The sequence below is a fragment of the Eptatretus burgeri genome, chromosome 9, assembly GCF_056783735.1.
Source record: "Eptatretus burgeri isolate ZD-2024b chromosome 9, Ebu_testis_v1, whole genome shotgun sequence".
Lineage (NCBI taxonomy): Eukaryota > Metazoa > Chordata > Myxini > Myxiniformes > Myxinidae > Eptatretus > Eptatretus burgeri.
Window position 1 is genome coordinate 87,724,381 of NC_140969.1, and position 19,036 is coordinate 87,743,416.

General features: G+C 41.8%; 1 protein-coding gene across 1 annotated transcript in view; it reads left to right on the forward strand.

The window, feature by feature from the left end:
* The first annotated feature begins 1,627 nt into the window (after window positions 1-1,627).
* Window positions 1,628-19,036, forward strand: part of LOC147020556 (protein serrate-like) — a 103,339-nt gene continuing 85,930 nt past the window's right edge. The window contains exon 1 of the mRNA XM_085895995.1: window positions 1,628-1,748. The gene's annotated coding sequence lies outside the window, so the exon portion shown is untranslated. The remainder of the gene's footprint in view (window positions 1,749-19,036) is intronic.

Here is a 19,036-nt window from a genome sequence, read left to right on the forward strand (position 1 = left end):
GAACAATTGCACCAATGGTGAAAATTTCGTCTCAACAAGACAAGTAGTTGCGGAGAAAAACACGAAAGTTCTGTGCGGACAAGCAAACAGACAAACGGAAAGACAGACTGACAGACAAACACACGGACCAAAAAGGTAATAGCCTGTCGTTCGGTGAGGGAATGACAAATTTCCCTCATTTCCTTCATTGAATGGCTTCAGTGGATTGGCACGCAAGCTTAGGGGTGGTCCGCTTGGGTCGGACCTGTCTGGTTAAGCAGTCTGAGGTCATTCCCAAGGGAATTCTGTCCAATGTGGAGGATCATCAGTCCTTTAGTGACGTTAAACCGGCTATCCCGTCTGCAATCCTGAGAATAGAAAGTGATAAATTTCCTTATATTTTACAAAGTAATTACTTTGGAACAAAAATCTCCAGTTGGACTGTTCGTCATACTATCGAACCATTTATGGAAGGGAGCACGAGATGTGGACACGAAACGGGCGTGATGGGCCAAACGTCCTCTTCGCGGGTCTCATCAATATCCTTGTGATAGCAAATTTTGTTGTCATCATATCCTTGTAATAGCTGACGTGATCCTGGTCCATACAAACATCATCTCTCTATAATTCCAGCAATCTCCGTGTGTCTGTCTGCGACCGCTGTTTCTCGACAACCACTGGTCCGATCTAATTGAAACTTGCCAGGTATATTGCTGGGGACCTGAGGATGTGCCTTTTCAAGGTTTGATATTAATCGGACAAGTGGTTCCCAAGTTATGGCCATTTATTTACCAAACCAATGACAAGACACGATGCTATGACGTCACGATTGACGTCACAATTCTTTTTTTTTCATCTACGGCCACGCATGTACGGGCACGCGGGAGTGAAGGAACAGCCTGTGTGGTTGTTTCTGGCACGCGGTTTGAAAGTTTTTTTTTTTTTTAATATTTTTTTGCACGTACGGGCACGTACTGGTCTATTTATAATTCCAGCAATGTGTGTGTGTGTGTGTGTGTATGTGTGTGTGTGTGTGTGTGTGTGTGTGTATGTGTGTGTGTGTGTGTGTGTGTGTGTCTGTGTGTGTGTGTGTCTGTGTGTGTGTGTGTGTGTGTGTGTGTGTGTGTGTGTCTGTGTGTGTGTCTGTGTGTGTCTGTGTGTGTGTGTGTATGTGTGTGTGTCTGTGTGTCTGTGTGTGTCTGTGTGTGTGTGTGTGTGTCTGTGTGTCTGTGTGTGTGTGTGTGTGTCTGTGTGTGTGTGACTGCTGTTTCTCGACAACCACTGGTCCGATCTAATTGAAACTTGCCAGGTATATTGCTGGGGACCTGAGGATGTGCCTTTTCAAGGTTTCATATTAATCGGACAAGGGGTTCCCAAGTTATGGCCATTTATTTACCAAACCAATGACAGGACACGGTGCTATGACGTCACGATTAACGTCACAATTTTTTTTTTTTTTTTTTTGCACGTACGAGCACGCACTCGTCTTATACTTATAGAAATCGATGCGGTGGTACATATATTGCAACCAATATGAAACCCTCATGTTACACAATTCCCGTTCAATTAATTGGCGAACGAACACGTGCAGTTATTAATTAATTGCCACCACGTGCCCCGGCACCTTCATGATTTGATCAACTCGACTCCGCGTTTCCCAAGCTGTTTCTCCACGCACGTGGTTCTTTGTGTCGCGATCGCAGGACCACCAGGACCACCAGGACCACCAGGACCACCAGAGTGCGCACGCACACTTTCGGACGCTACAGGTAAAAGCTCGAGGGCGTGGCTACGGCGACACACCTATATTTCCCCATATAATTATCGACCGTTCTTCCTTTCTTCAAGGTGTTTGTTTAATGACGTAGTGGGATCCTTACGGATGTATTGGTGACGCACATCACGCTGTTGTGAAGATGCCTGTAAATGTTGACATGTAACACAAGTTATTGGGATATCTCGAGAGTTCATTGTCTGAGACCATGGACTGGTTACATACGTCGGAAAAATAAGATGGAAAAAAAAATATATATATTGATGGGAGAGATAGAGAGGGAACGAACGAGAGAGGTATGGGGTATTTAGGGCCAGGGGAATGGGTGTGACAAAAATGTATCCATTAGCGTACGTAATAAATAGATGATCCTTAACAGCTTTCACACACACATCTGTAACTTTCAAAAAATCCAATGTTCGCGTCATTTGTTTAAGGAGTGCCAGCAAGAGAATGGTCAATAAATGGATGAGGTGTGTGTGTGTGTGTGTGTGTGATACTTTTTTGTGTTTATTAATTTCGTACGTCAATTCACTAATTACACACTCTTGGAATGTGCCTTTTGACCTTTACTGCTGAGACCCCCTTCGACCTTTGAAGACCCTTCAAGACCCTGAGAATCCAGAAGACCCAAAAGTCCCGAGGACCCCATCCTCTAGAGTTCCAAGTTCCTTGAAAAATCAGATCTAATCGCACCCGACAAGACTTTTATCTCAATGATCGCTGCTGCTCTCTATGGACCGGTGCCTCATCATCGCTTCTCTCCTGAATTCTGTGCGATCACAATGATTGGAATCTTCCGCGACGAGGTCGAAGCACAAGGTCTGTTGCTTTCACATCGCAGGCAGGTCGGTAGCTGGTTGTCTCTCTGTCGCTCTGTCTATTTTCTCGTTTAACTTCGTCCGACACTGCCCAACAACTCCAGGATGCATGTGATCTCCCAGTAATCCAATCCTGGTTAAATTTCCAAAATCCAGTCTCACTGCAAACATAAACTCTTTTGTTCCTCACTTTGAAGTGTGGATACTCTTTGTAAAAGCTCTTCAATCTCACTTCAAGCAGGTGTTGTACTGCCAACTCGTGTCATCCCCCACCCCATACTCTCAATCTTTACTATCCCCATTAACCCTTCACAACCTCACTCTCACTTGCAGGTTTGTGTTTCCTCCTCTCCCCTCTCTCATCATCCATTACAATTGCTCTTTTATATATATATTTTTTTCAGCACCAACACCAGAAAGGCATCCATGTTCCAAAACAGCTGAACCCCCTCTAACTACCTATCTCTAACATGGGGGTTTTCTTCCGCAGGGGGTTGTGCCTCCCCTTCACATTCACACCCTCTTCGCACCATGTCGTACAATTCTCAATCGTTATAAATTTAGATCCACGAACATCAATTGCACCACCTCTCTCAACATCCATAATCCCGTTGGGATAAGAGCAGGAGGAAGACATTCTTTCCGAAAAGTCCTCTAATCAAAATCCGATTCCACCTTTTACAATTTGAGCTTTTTATGATCTTCCAATTTTTTAGTGACAATTTAAAATGACTCTAAATCCCTTAATTCAATCCATCACACCTGTCAGCTGCCGATGTTCGTGTCTTTCTTGATTGTTCCCTTTGAGCACCTGTGAGATCCACATGGAGACCCTTCAGCCTCGATCTCCACAACTAGTGCTGACGTCCGCTCTCCATGGGCCATTTCACAAACGGTCTTGGTCGATGCCCCCAGTGGTGTACTGAGGGCGTCTGGCACCCGGGGACAAAACATAATCTTGCGCACCCCCCCCCCCCCCGCCCTCCTCCAGCTCCCTACCCCAAATCCCCAACACCGCTTGCCATAATTTGTGAAACTTGGACCTTTTATAGTAAAATTTCAATCTCTTTCTCACACAGAACCCTTTCTTCCTCTTTCCTTGGCTGTTGGCTCTCAACATTATCTCACCATCGTGACGTGACACAATGACATGTTCTGTAGGATGCCAGATGCCCACGTGAAGCATCGATGTCGCTAATCTGCGGCCGAGAAACCACGACTCAAGAAGGTTCGTCATCATGTGGTTTGCTTTCACCAGGACACCGAGACTGGAGAGATTTCATGATCACGTGATCCCATGCGTAGCACTGTTACCATGCTAGCATTTTATTTTAATAAACCTAACACTGAAAAACAAGGGACTTCCTGAGACAAATTTATGCTGATTGACTAATATTTGATGTCACATTATCACATACAACACAAACATCTTGATGATCCATAATTTTATGAGAATAGCTAAATTCTTGGTGAACTTGTTAAACTGATTGTGAATTTGCCCTGTGACGTGACGTAGCCCCACGCCGATTGGCAGTTCAGCCATCAGTCAAGGGGAACCCTGCCCCCAGATGGAGCCTCGAGAATGTCCTGGGCTTGCCCTTCGCGCCAAAACTTATGCCTGTACTGCGTTAAGGCCGACTCTCCCCACAAAGGGACATTTTAAGACGAATTACAAAGGAACATTAAAATGGGATTTAAGGGAAAAGTGGTTTTAGAGACATTTGGGAGGGGAATGTCAACACATAATCCTATTACAATTAAATAACCTCATGCTTATGCAAAACATGCACGATGGAAATAACTATTTCTAAACTACACCATCTTAACCCTGCGAAGTGATTTCCGCAACAATACTTTTCTATCCCCATGGGGGTTAGAAAGGGAAAAGCTTGAAGGTGGCTGCAGATGAGGTGTAGTTTGGATTTTGCTGCAACTCATTGCAAGGTCTTTGTGACCATGTACCCACTCGGTCACCTTTGTTACAAGGCACTCGTCTGCACCGTTGGCCTTATTGAGGTAGTTGTGGGGGTGGGGGTGCATTTCTGTCATCTGAGGGCAAGAGTAATGGATGGGTCTTAACCGTTTCCTTATGGTGATCTTTAGGTTTTTGGGTTTTTTTTTTTTTTAAACAACACTGAAGGCTGATGGAAGATCTGTCCACACACATACAGACAAGACAGACATGAGACTGCACACTTTCAACATCAGACAAAAACAGCCGGTGAACTTGTGGAGAAGTGATGCAATCTTGTGCATTTACCATTCAATATGGAACTAATTGTTTGTTATTAATGACTATCATTAATAGAGTAACATAATGTCATTGTGTCTTCTCCTCCAAAACTATCCAACCCAGCAGCCTGAAACTTTGCGTGCATACCAAGAAGACTCCAAGGAAGTGCAAGAGTGAAAAATGGGTGTTTGAGTCGATTAAAACATCCCTTTTGAAGATAATTTAGGGGGGTGCTCGTTTAAAAAAAAAAAGAAAAAAAAAAGCCTTACCAAGATGAGCCCTCTGTGGTTGCTGGAGTCTTCATCCGCCATTTTGTTTGGCAGAGTCAAGCATGCCTCAATTTGGAAACACGATCCACTCTCACAAACTAATGAAAGTAGATAATCCAAATATGATGTCGGATTTGAGAATCGGATCTGGTGAACAAAATTAGTGTTGTAATCTGGAGTGAAATCCAAAAATTTAAAAAATATTAGCAATTTTTTTTTATAACTTAGTGTATTTATTTAAGCATAGCATTAAACTTCACTTTTTCTACAGTTTGGACGATTATATTGAGTGGGAAAAAATTTTGGAATGTGCAGAAAGTGTAAATCCATTGAGTGAAACACCGTGGTTCATAATCTGCTTTTGTAATCCATGGACGGCACAGTTCACAGGGATCCTTTTTTTTGGCAAATACATACACAGTTTGCTGTTTCCGTTTTGGGTGATTTGCTAACATTACAAAATGTTAATATAAACCTATACTCACAAAAGGTGCGTGTGTGCGCACACCCTGATTTATCTCCTTGTACCTGCTCTGTTTTCCTCCAATCCCCCAGGGGTTGATGAAACTAATAGATTTGATTGTCTGGTGTTGATTTAATGAAGGCATGGTATGGGCCTAATGAGCTCCTCCTACATTAAAGTTCCTTCTATTTATTTCTCCAATTGTTTAATAGACTCTAATTCCCACATTCTTGTGGGAGAGCTTTTGCCCCAAGTCTTTTAACGAACCTGTTGGCCAGGCCTGACGTAGCGACTGAACTGAATTTGTGCAGGAACTAGTAATTTGTTCAGGGTGCCAGCGATTATAGCTCACCTACTCTTCGTGAAAAACACCGTTGGATCTTTAACGTCCAATAACTTATGCCAGGATATGGCGCAAACACCTCAACGTCCATCCTAGGAACGGCACACTTTTAGTTTTTGATGTAACGCCCTCCCTGCGACTCGCCAATCCAACCGTTGTCGTCGGGTCAGCAATTGAACCCAGACTTGATGGCTTAAAACAAAGTGCACTACCTCTTTAAGTTCCATGTTGTCGGACTTACAATATTGACTGTCATGAAAAAGGATACCATTTTCAAAGAAACGTTCTCAGATGAACTTGCTTGGTGCTAAGTAAGGCATTGTGTTTTTGGTGGATATGGGTATGACCTCATGGTGAAGCCCTCTTATCTTAAGTCTGATTATGTCACATTTTCACAGCACTCTGTTGCCTTCCTGTGCCTGTTGAATGTTTAGGACAAATATGAAGGTTGGCGTGGTGAGACAGAACCCACATCCTGTTTGTAGGGCTTTTGCTTGTGAGTTGCTGGGTGTAAGTGGTTCTCATGGGAGGGGTCATTGGTATCCCTGCATCTCGATATCTTTGTAGAAGCTCGAGAGGAAGTTGCTTCTGTGGGTACGGAAACTACAAATGAGTTCCCTAGACATTGTTTTAATTTGCAGCGAAACGTTCCTTGTGCAGTAACAAAAAGTGTTTCTCCAATCAGGTATGAAAGCAACTTTCACTCGCTTGGGACATTTCATTAGTGTCAGGTGAATCGTACAGGATTAGCATGGCTTCACTCAAAAATCTGATGTTTTTCCCAAACATCTGACCCGACTATAAACTGTCGGATCGGTGATTCACGGCCCGTTCGGTGCACGACAAAGTGTGCCGTCCCTCTGATTGGCATTAAGCTGGGTGTCCTATCTCCCAGCGTTGGTTGGGCGACGTTAAAGATCCCACAGTGTCCTTCATGAAGAGTCGGTAAGCTACTGCCAGAATCCTGAACAAATTGCAAATTTCTGCCCTGACTACCACAGGCAAGGTAAAGGCAAACCACCTGGTATAATCTTAGCCTTCGGGGCTGCTTTGGCAGCATTGAACCTGCCTTCGGTAAGAGAAGAGATCCATCCATGAATGAAGGATTCTTTCAACTTGTACCTCACCTTGACACAACACTGATACTTGGTCAAAAGTTTTTTTTACATCCGGATAGGAGGTAGCTCGTGCTTTGTTCATACTTTGCAGAATCTACATTTGTCCAATTGACTCGGTCCCGCCATTTTCTTAAAGCCATTGGTGTAGTGTCCTATTTCGTGGGCATTTATAATGATTCGTTCTCCATACCAGTTGAGCTAACCTCTTCTTAGCCATTCAAATGAATCTTCTTTGTCTATTCCCAATCTGCCCAAATATTATTATTGGTTCATGAGTCGGTAAATGACCACTATATTCGTTATGTGTGTCTGTCTGTCTGTCTCTATCTGTCTGTCCCGAGCATAGCTCCGTGGGTTTTGATCCGATCCTGATAAAATTTGGGTGGGAGGTTTATATCATGATCTAGTGGTTTTCCTGAGAATGGGCATTATGGGCGGAGCCACGCCCAAAAAACGTGTTTTTAGGGGGTAGCCGGTTTCAAGTTGCATCTTCTCCAGAGGGGTTTGTCCAATCTGGAAGGGGTTTTGGTATTTCGTTAGCCCAATGGCACCTGCATAGCCCCATGGAGCTTGATTTTTTTTTTTTCATTTTTGTCTCAAGGTCACAATTTCAAAAACTCAGAAAATTGTGAATTTTGACATAAAAATCATACGACTGCCCAAACTTTGAGAGCTAGGATGACTATTTTTTATGCATAATCTTGATATGTATGCGACCGCCGTTTCTCGACGACCACGGTCCGATCTGATTGAAACTTGCCAGGAATATTGTTGGGGACCCGCGGATGTGCCTTTTCAAGGTTTGATATTAATCGGGAAAGCGGTTCCCAAGTTACAGCCATTTATCTGTCGACCAATGACAATACACGGTGCCATAACGTCACAAATGATTTCACAATTAATGTTTATTTTTTTATTATTATTACTTTTTTTTTTTTGCACGATTGATGTCAATTCTTCTTCTTCGCTTGGTATGATGTCACAATCGACGCTGGGGACCTGAGTATGTGCCTTTTCCAGGTTTGATATCGTTCTTCAGCTGTTTCCCAAGTGTTTCCTAAGGTTTGAAAGCTGTTTTTTTCCCAAGGGAAAGAGCTGTTTCCCAAGGGTTTGAAAGCTGTTTTTTTCCCAAGGTTTGAATAAATTGTTGTGCTTGGTCGACATTTGTGAATACATTTACAGAGAGAGAGGGGGAGCGAGGAGGGGGGGGGGCGAGAGAGAGGGGGCGTCACAGTTCTTCTTCTTCGTTTGATATGACGTCACAATTGACGCTGGGGACCTGAGTATGTTTCCCAGGTGTTACCCAAGTTATGACCATTTATGATATGGTTGGTCCAATTTAATTGAAAGAATGCCCCAATCCAGTCGTCGTTTACGAGAGCGAAGGAACGAAGCTGCACATACTGGCACGCACCTACGGGCCCGCACTAGTTTTTATAACTTGGTCAAACATTATCACATTGTCTCATCCTTGACTTCTGAAACAATCTACATCGTCAAATACCGCTCGTGAACCATCGTCGTCTTCAGACTTGTTATTACTATTATCATTGTTATTATTTATTTTTTAACATGTATACGTCCCTGCTCTTTTATCGTTCTCCCAGTTATTGGTGTACATCTATTCATATTTCGCTTTATTTATTTTTTGCCTTTTTTGCAATTGTTTGGAATGGATTCGTTGATGTTTCGGTTTCTTTGTGACATCTTCTACTCGCACCTGTTGTTGGAAATCCGTTGCAAGGTGGGTTGGGGCTGCCATTTCGAGCTCGCCATCTTCGTGTTTGCATACAAATTGGATTCTGTATTCTGTTGAACTTTTCATGTATTCAGCCAATCCAACAAATGACCTTCTGTGCACTTGGTTGAGCTCCATCAGGCCGCTACCTCCTCCTCTTCTCGGCAGGTACATTCTCGAGATGCATTGGTTTTCATGGAACATTTTGTGGATGGTGAGAAGTTTCCTTGTTTTGATATCAAGTTTGTTGATTTTGGTTTGTGGCCAGTTTACTATTCCGCAGCTGTACTGGAATACTGGCATCGCTAGTTGGTTGATGGCTTTGATTTTGTTTCTTGGGGTGAGGTATTTTTTTTTTTTCATCAGCCTCGTTCTTCGCCGGTATTCTTTTGTAATTGTTTTGCACATTTGTTTGTGACACATTTTGTGGCCCTTGTCTACTATCAGTTATTTGTATGATGCTTCGTTTTTTTTTGTTTTTTTTTTAGTTCCTGTATTGTATCTAGGTCTTTTTATATGCTATCCTTTTTTTGTTGTTCTACCTTGTACTATGTGCACTTGGCACAATTATTGAGGCCAAATTCCATCTGAATGTCATCAGAGTTCCGTTTCACCAATTTGAGTTGTTCTCCCAATTTTTCGTCGTTTGAAAAGTTTTGAATCATTCATGTACATGTGTCGCCTTTCTTGTCTCTTTTGGATGTTGGGGTGTATCCTTGCTGCTCGGTGAGTCATTTAATATCTACTTTACACAATCTTTATTTTATTTAAATTTAATGATTGAATTGACCACTGCAGAACACAAATCGCCTTCTAAATACTTCCAATAACCTCCAGTTTTGCAATACTTGGACATGTTCTATCGGGTGATGTGTAAAACCGCTTCTCGATCGTGCTAAAATTCCAGATTTTATTTTAACGATCTTTAAAATCATTATTTTATTTCAAGTGAAGCATATACTTGAACACTGAGGAGTATCGTGTTTTATGAACTCTCTGGTTCTCTCTGTAGCCGTTGTCCCAGTTTCCTTGTTGGTGCTTTGTCTCTGTCTGTTGGGGCTGGCTTGTTTTCATTATGGCGTTGTTTGATTGTTACTCTTTCTTCAATGAGCAGTGCTGCTGCAAAGCTCATGGTATTGATGGCTTTGGGGATGGTTTTGGTATCGTTCTTTTCAGTGCTCTGCTGGTTCTCTTTACGAGTACTTTTATCTGTTTTGGTTTCTATTCTATGGAGTTGTGGTCTTTCCCTGAATGGTATCAATTTCATCTCCTCTATTTTGCGAGTGAACTCTTCTTCCAGTCGATGCTGCTCATCATCTTCCTCGTCTTCCTGCTCATAATCATCCACCATTTTTGTTTTCATCCTCTCCGTCTGTGTACGTTATTTCACCCAATCCATTTCTGTAAGTCGGACCCATTCCCCCCTCCCCTGGGGGTGCGTCTATCTCCTTCCCAATCACACCTCATCATCGCTGCAGGCTCCCGTGACATGCCACATTCCAAGCCTTGTTTTCTCTGCATAGCCCTCCCTGCACCACTGTGGCCACGTCCACACCATCCCTTCGACCACCACGCAGCGAGCCCTTGGTCCTCGTGTGTGCTCATTCATGAAGATATATATATATATATATATATATATATATATATATATATATATATATATATATATATATATATATATATATATATCTCCAAAATAACTTGAAAAAGACAACCAAATTCACATTTCAGTTTCTTTTTAAAATTACAAATTGATATCAACAATAAATTTCACACCAAATTATTACCTCTGCCGCCGAAGGTGAAGGAGGTTGTTTTCACCCCTTTCTGTTTGTTTGTGTGCAGGATATCTCAAAAAGTTGTGGACGGATTCGGATGATATTTTGTAGACAGTTTTGGTATGTGATACGGACAAAACTGATTCGATTTTGTTGAACATCCGGATCCGGATCCGGATCCAGATCTGATAATTTTTAAAGTTATTCATCACCATTTGGGCTTTGGATCCAAGGGTCCTGAGTTCAAATCCCACTCAGCTGTTAAATTAATACCAGATGGGGTTAACTCTGCCTGTCATCCTTCCGAGGTTGGCAAAATGAGTGCCAAACAGCTTACTGGTATACTGTGTCAGAGTAGCGACCTGTCCAGGATTGTGCCCAACAGCCAAGGAGACTGCAAAGGCAGTACCAACACTCTGTACAGAGTATGGTCCCAATTATGGTGTTCGAGGTGCAGTGGAACACGAGAAGCAAGTGTTAGCATCAACTCCGCTTTATTGCGCGTCTGGATGTACATTCCTGCCACCCCTAGCAGGCGAGTCATGATATACGAAAACCCAATCGCGTGATACAGCACACCAATGGCCTTCTCCTCCTTCACCATTGAGAGATAGGGCCAAAAATTATACATAGCACGATATCTCAAAAAGTTGTGGACAGGTTGGATGTGTGGCAAGGACAAATTGATTCGATTTTGGTGTAGATCCGGATCGAGATACGAGAATTATTTAATCTCCCAAGTAATTCTTCACCATTGAGAGATTGGGCCAAAAACGATATACAGTGGTACTGTATAGCATATTTCAAAAATGTAATGGGCCTGATGTGTTCTCGTGGATCAGTCATTGTGTGGCGGAGGTATGCGCTCTATCGAGTGTCCTTCTAGTTTTATAAATGAGATTATTTTTCCATTCCACATTATATAAATTCCTTTCTTAGACAGCAACTCTCCTTAGAAGCTATTTTATGGTATGGTTGCAGGTGAAAGTAGAAAGCATCTCAAAATCCAAAGCCCATCCATGTCCACTTTGTACTCAACTAAACTTGATGAAAACGAGTTTAAAAGAAAAAACCCGTTTACAAAACCCCCCCATCCACTTTCTCAACAATCCTCTGGAAGAAGTCTTTTCTTTCAAGCTTCTGGGTCTCACTATCTGCCATGACCTTTCCTGGGAAAGTCACATTTCCAACCTTGCCTCAAAAGCCAGTCGCCGACTGGGAATCCTCCGTCGTGCAAAGTCCTTCCTCGGCCCTCTTGAGCTCCTGACCACTTACAAAGCTTTTGTCCGTAGCCTGATGGAGTACTGCTCTCCCCTCTGGGCTGGTGCTCCTGCCTCCCACCTTTCTCGACTTCACGCTGTCGAAACCAGGGCTTTTAAGATCATTGGCATCTCCCGCAATGAAGCTGAGTCTTTGGGCCTCTCACTCAATCACCGCAGGTTGGTCGGTGGTCTTTCTGTCTTCTACCGACTCCTCTCCAGCCTTGCCCCCCTGCTCTCTCTGCGATTTGTCCCAACCACATTTCCACAGGGCGCTCAAGGTCCGCCAACAACCCCCTTCTGGTAAAACTACCAAAATCACGAATCACTGCTCACCTTCACTCTTTCATTCCTCTTTTTCCCGCCTTTGGAATAAACTTCCTCACTCTATTCTTTCCCATTCTTCCCTTCAGGCTTTCAAAACAGCTGTTCACCACCACCTCTTATCTTCCCCATCCAAATCCTCGATCTTTTCTACCCCGATAATCCACCCAAGCCCACTTCCTTCAATTCTCCTGCTTTCCTTCCTGAAAGTCCCTTTAATGTCCATCTTCCCCTCGCCATGTTCCCCGTCCCATCCCCATCCCTCTCCCTTCCACAGTTCACCTGTGTCTGTTCCCCAATGTTTTGTCCCTTCCACTCCCGCCCCTCTTGTCTCATGCCTCCTTGCTGTGAGTTGTGTGTTAGCTCTCATACGAGCCTCGACCAAGGTATACAAAAAAAAAAAAAAAAAAAAAAAAAAAAAAAAACAATTGTACATTTTATTTATTTGTGTTCTCCACAATCTCATAATCACGAATGTAGTAAGCTTCATACTCAACGCGTGCACATGAGAGAATAGGAAACAACAACACAATACTCTGGCAATTTGGAATCAGTGTCATTGGCTATGACCCTTTTGCTTCCGTTTCTTTGTCATTGGGAATGATGCGTCCCAGGAGATAAAGGCATCGTCGGAGACATGAAAGACCCAAATATCAGACATGGTGTATATTTCCTCCACTGATTTTAATAAAGATATCTCCCGCATCATCACAAAATAATTTTTGATCGTGATTTACATTATTTGATCGCTGATCTCGAATCCAGGTTGAAGTAACCGGAAATTGCGTCAAAATTGTCAGCTGTGCGGCGCTTGCATGTACCACGGTATAGTTGGCAAGTATACAGTTGTGAACAAGTTATAGGTAAAGTCAGAAGCGAATGTAAGAAGAATTCTACATTCGCTTCAAGGCTTTGCCTATTCCATATTAAAGGTTTGTTGAAGATTTGATGACAAAACCTCAATTGGTAAAAATGTTACATCCTGGACATACACACTGAATGTCAATGGTAAACAAGGATTTTGATTAAAACATTTATGGCTGGTCTACCACTTCACTGATGATGTCATCCTGACAATCCTTTATTTCTCATTGGGAGTAGAATGAGGTGTGTGAAGTTTCAAAATTTTCCAATCAGTGGTTGCAGAGATTTAACTTGTTAATTTTTTGCATTTATTCCAAGATGGCTGCCATAGCATGTGACATATGATGTCACAATTATCATTAAGATATTCTTCATGGGGGGGGGGGTCGCTTCTACTATGAAAATTATCAATTGCACAAGTAGCTGCTGAGGAAAAAAAAAATGTTGAAAAACAAGAGCAAAAATGTGTTGCCAAAAGGCCAAAAAAGCATCAAAAAAAAATAATAGTAATAACAATTAATAATAATAAATTAATAAGTGGAGGTACATTCAAAGTCCACCTCCCCATGCCAAATAAATAAATAACAAACCCTCCAGCGTGCAACATTGCAGGTGTGCCTTTGGTACCTGGCGATGCCACCATGTAGCACATGGAGATGAAATTGAGAGAGCTGTGTACAATAATTCCTTGATTAGTTGATTAATTGCATAATTCAAATAAATAATTGTAAAACTTTTAAAAAATAATTTGGCTAATAGAATACCAAAACCACCAGTGTTTCATCTGAATCTAACTTTCTGCAAATTAGGTAATTCATTGTAAAATGAAGAATGAATGAATGAATGATTCAAAAATACCCTTCAAAGTCAAATCACTTGTTAACTGTCATGTCCAAATATGAGCTTCCTCGCTCAAAAGGTGCCTGAGATATTGCCAGGATGAGAAATAAAATAAATAAGTCATTAATAAATCCATAATAATCAAGTAATCAATTAATTGATTAATTTTAAAATGTTTTTGCCAAAGCACATCTTCACTTTTGTCCCCAAATTTCAGCTTCCTAACTCAAAGGATGACTGAGACATCCCCCAAACAAAGAGTAACAAGCCAGTAGGCGATGAGGGATCCCCTAGGATCGAAGCGCTGGATACGATGCTTTTCATTCTGACCGATCCACCGACGAAGATTCATTGCCAAGACATTGGTTCACATACAATTGTTCCTCTGCCTGGCAAGATTTTTTTCTATTGCGTATTTTGCCAACTGGCACTCCTCATAAAAAATGACTGTAAATAGACACCCTATTTTTGAAGGACTACCATTTGAAAAATAATCAGTTTGCTGGTTTGTACTGTGGAGCCTCGCGTTGCGCGCTCACACACACAAACACACACACCCCGATAAACTTCTCTCAATGCTCTTGTTTGACCACACCTCCTGACCCACGCCCACTTTCCATAACCCACGCCCACTTTTCATCAACCACGTCCACTTTCCTAAGCCCCTCATAAAAAATGACGGTAAATCAACACCCGATTTTTGAAAAATAAAACCTCAATCAAAAATCGGCTCAAGTAAAATTTTCTAAATATGTCGAAGTGTTTAATTCCGAAGTCTCGCTTCTCTACATTCAAAACTGAAGGACAAGTATTGAAAATACTGTACGCGGTTTTTCGGCCGCTACACAGCAACGGGTGGTTGCTCGGCAACGAAATTCAAACGCGCACATTCCCAACAAATACTGCACATGTTGGCAAAGTTTCATCGAAATCGGTTCGCTGGTTTGTGCTGTGGAGCCTCGCGTGACAGACAGACACACAGACACACAGACAGACACACAGACACACAGACAGACAGACAGACACACAGACACACAGACAGACAGACACAGACAGAGACACACAGACACACAGACAGACACACAGACAGACACACAGACAGACACACAGACAGACACACAGACAGACACACAGACAGACAGACACACAGACAGACAGACACAGACAGACAGACAGACAGACACACAGACAGACAGACAGACACACAGACAGACAGACAGACAGACAGACAGACAGACAGACAGACAGACAGCCCGACAATAAGGGATATCTAGCATATATGGCGAATCCAAAAACTGAGTACTCCCTTCCTTCGGTGCCTGGTGATAAGGTAGGTCATGCATCGCCTGGATATGGAATTAGGAAGGAGTGGTGTACAAAAATTATTTTAACAAAATTATTAATTTGTCTTCTCCAAATTCTCAAAATAAAGGTTTGTTGAAAATTTGATGACAAAAGCTCAGACGGTTAAGAAAAAAGTTACGGCCCGGACAGATGCACAGAAGGATAGACAGACACAGTAATTGCAAAACCCATCTTCCACTACGTGGGGGATGGGCTAATAGTTCAGACTGAGAGCAACCATACGCAGCATTGAACTTGTCAATAGATTAAAACAACTAGTCGGATGTATGCTAACACAGGGAGCTTGAGTTAGCAGATTACAAGATCAACGTTTTCTTTAATCAAATCAAATGCAGATTACGTTTTCTTTAAGATCATAAAACAACAACAAATAGAACAAGAAAAAGAGCAATCAGAAATTGCAGGCCCTCGCCACGACTTTTGTCTGGTGTTTGTGTGGTGTTTATGTACTAGTGTGTTAATATAATAGTGTGTTGATATAATTAGAACTGCTACTTTATAAAAGCTGGCAGTGATGACCGGGTACCAAGACATTGCGCTTTGATTCAACCCCGATTTGATTGGACACCTGACCCTGATGACCCATGACGTTTTTCAAAATTTTATTATTAATCAATTAAATTTAGAATGGGATGAAAATAAATTCAATTCAAATCAAATGTAAGACCAAATAGGTTCAGTCCCGCATTGGAGTCGTTAGAAGAACCCCGAACAAGCAAATATGAAGTCATCAGGAGGAACCTGCATAGGATTCACATTTCAGCTGCTACTCCTCTACCCTCAAACCCATCTAGGGACAGCAAAGCGAGCCTTATTACAAAAAAAAAACAAGAACCCAGATCAAAAATATTAAATAATTCTGGCTGCCAGACCATGCATCCGATGTGGACGGATCCATTCATGTACATCATGTGAGTTCTTATCTTTTGCACAATTGGAATAAACGTGTTTGCAATTTCCGTTCAAGCGCAGCTGTGCAGTGGTAAAGGCCCTGTCACACCTTGACGTTTTAGCCAGCGCATGCCGACGTATGAAAAATTTGGTGAATACACTGGCACACGTCAAATACGTTATGGGTAAGTTTTGTATACGTTAAGAGCACGCTGAAGCACGCTGGCATACGTCGTAGTATGCCGAGCTCGTCGACAATTTTTTTTGATGTATGACATGCGTTCCACATACACTGGCCATAAGTTGTAGGCACGTTATGCGATCGTTGACACACGTCGACACATGTTATTTGTAAGTTACTCATAAGTCGAAACACGTGGAGGTAATGTCTAGCGTACCCGAAACTTATTTCTAACCTATGAGTAACGTGCTTTGAACCTATGTGTAACGTATCTCCAATGCATATTGACGTATTTGACGTCTTCTGGACGACCACAGAACTTACTGAGCGTGTTTCTAACTTGCAGCTACCGTATAATGGTGTATTGGCAGCGTTTAGGGGAATTGGTATATAAAAATGAGGTTCACACAGGAGGAACCCATCAGTGTTTCAGACTCAATGGTGTGTAGATGTCCATGTCGGTAGTATCAGTAGTAGTAGGTGAGTGTGTCAGTAGTAGTAGTAGGTGAGGGTGTGGGTGATGATGGATCCTCCTTGCGTCCACAGCCACGGCCAGGAGACTTCTTTGCAGCATTCTTAGAAGTTTTCTTCGGCTTGACTGATGTTGACACTTCGATGTCGAGTGCAGTTATGATTTGAATCGTCGAGCGGCAGCCTTTTAATAGGCTATACCACGTGATCATCGGTGATACGCTGCCGCGTTATGCATAAGTTAGACTATCCTTGGGCATAGGTTGTGAACGCTGACAACACGCTAAGCATTCGTTGGTATAAGTTATCGAAATGTTCTGTGTACGTTGCTAATATGTTATGCATACGTCCAACTCGTTATGAATACGCCCTAAACGGAAGAAAAAACCATCAATAGTTCAGCGTACGCCAGCGTTTTACATACATTTTGATATGTTGCCATACGCTGGCTAAAACGTCAAGGTGTGACAGGGCCCTGGGGAAGGGAACAGTCCCACGTGGGGAAAGGAAAACAGTGTCGATGATAACAATTTCACATCATTATAATCAAATGGGATTGTTTTGTGATCATCTTATTACCAAAGCTCAGGAATTTTTCAACATATCACATTGAAACTTACACAGCTTATTTGTCCATCTGTGTCATGTATATGTGGATAAAATCTGGTCGAAATGAGTCGAAGGTTAAGGTCAATGCCATGCAAAACATGTAAAACATGTATTGGGCCACAATTAGAAAATGTATTAACCAAATTTGTTATACACAACATTTCATCATCAGGTAAAACACTTGATGGGTCAAAATTCCCAAATTACCAAATAGTTTCCATGGCAATGATCGTTTATGTGGATTTCACACTTGATAGGTCAAAATTACCAAATGATTGTTTCCATGGCAATGATCGTTTATTTGGATTTCACACATATGTGTGACATATTTCTTGTTTATTTTGCTGTGAGTAGGATATCTCAAAAAAATAGGGATGGATCTGGACAAAACGTGGGGGACAGATTGCGTGTGTGACAAGAACGAACTGACTATAATTTGGTGAAGATCCGGATTTGATTCTGGATACGAGAAATTTTAAAAGTGATTCTTCACCAGTTGAGGAATAGAGACAAAAATGGTACATAGCATGATATCTCAAAAAGTTGCGGACGGATTCGGGCGAAACTTTGTGGGACGGGTGTTTGACAAGGACATTTCAATTCGATTTTGGTGAAGATCTGGATCCGGATAGGATAAATTTCTGATACTTGATAATTTAATTGAGATAGATCCAAAAACTATATATATATATATATATATATATATATATATATATATATATATATATATATATATATATATATATATATATATATATATATATATATATATATATATATATATACATATACACATATATATATATATATATACATATACACATACACATCATGATATTTCAAAAAGTTATGGATGGCTTTTGACAAAAGTTGGTGGATGAGTTGGGTAGGTGACAAAATACAAGACGATTAGATTTTGGTTCAGGTTCGGATCCAGATCCGGGATACAAGATATAAACCGTTCAGTCTGGCGGAGGTATGCGCTCTACCAAGTGCCGTTGTAGTTTTGTACTTTGTTCCTTTGTTTTCTCTTTTGTTGGAGGTTATATTGTATCCATGTCATTGGTTATTGATCATTTTGCTTAAGGGGTCCAAACTTTTGAAGAGCGGCAGAGTGTAGGTCAGGGCTATATCTTCTTGGGAAATATCACCTCCTATTTTAACATCCACAGTTCGAGTTGTTCATTTCAAATGAGGTCGCATCAAGGGTTGCTCCATATAATTGTGTTCCTTAAATTTTGGGTCAGTTTTGCACATTTCGATGTAATGGTTGATCCAAGAGTGGGGAACACTGTCAAATGCCCTCTTGTAGTTGATGATCACAATATCTGGTAGAATATTCTGGAGGTATGCACACTCGTCGCCGAGCTGTCAACTCTGGGTCGCCCCTATAAACTGTCGCCCTGGTGTTGCACAGGCAGGGTGAGTGATAAATGCGTGTGCCGTCCCTCGAATGGACGTTGAAATGGGTGTATCATATGCTAGCATTAATTAGTGGATCTTAAAGATCACACTATGTCCTCCACGAAGAGGAGACACGTTGTTGTCCTCACCCTGCCAAGCAACCTTCCGCACAGTGGTTTGACCCAAGACCGTTTTAGCCCTACATCCTGCCTCTGTGATACAGACCTTCCTGTTGGGAGAAATGACACTTACTTTATTTGGGCCCATGTTTCTTGTGTTTTCTTCTGTATACTCACAAATGTGAAGTGCTAA